Raw genomic sequence first — 752 nt, 5'->3', positions numbered from 1 at the left:
CTTTGTTGGGAGCTGCACATGCTCAGTAGCTTGGCGAGATCCCATCAGCTAGATAACTCTTTCTCCAGCTTTGAGTCCAAGGCAGGATTAGCTGGGAGACTTCTTCTAGACCAGGGGCACTTGTGGAATACCTGCACAACAGGGACAGGAAGTAGAACAGGGACAGGAAGTAGTTCTTTTGGAGATTATGGTCAACTAGTAGCTGTTGGAGCAGTGTTTTCCATTGAGAACGAGCTAGCATGCTACGGTTAGTGAAGTAGAAAGCCGTGCAGATGTTGAACAGCTCACCCGAAGACTGAAGACAGAGGACGTGGATAGTTTTTTTCCAAGTGTGTGTGTGTGTGTGTGGAAGCACCCGAGACACAAAATAACACCCCAAATCCCAGAAAAGTTGATTTTTTTTCATAATATTGGCATTTTATTAAAGATGTAATTGTGTGTGTTTGACAGTGTGTGACTGTGGGGTGTGGCTGGGTGGTGGTGGTGGTGGTGGTGGTGGGGGGGGCGTTTATGGAAGGCCTTATGATGCAAGCTCTGGCAGCAGTGTTATGAAACAGCATGAAGCAAGATGATTGAAACTAGGTTGTGGAGCAGCCGAGCACAGAGCTACAGCCATAGGTTCTTTTTGGGTTTCACACACACACACACCCACACACACACACACACACAACACACACAACACACACCCACACACACACACACACACACCCCCACACACACACACACACACTTTTCTTTTTTCAAACCCTTTT

This window comes from Etheostoma spectabile, chromosome 12, assembly GCF_008692095.1.
Source record: "Etheostoma spectabile isolate EspeVRDwgs_2016 chromosome 12, UIUC_Espe_1.0, whole genome shotgun sequence".
Classification (NCBI taxonomy): domain Eukaryota; kingdom Metazoa; phylum Chordata; class Actinopteri; order Perciformes; family Percidae; genus Etheostoma; species Etheostoma spectabile.
Note: the sequence above shows the minus strand (reverse complement) of the source record.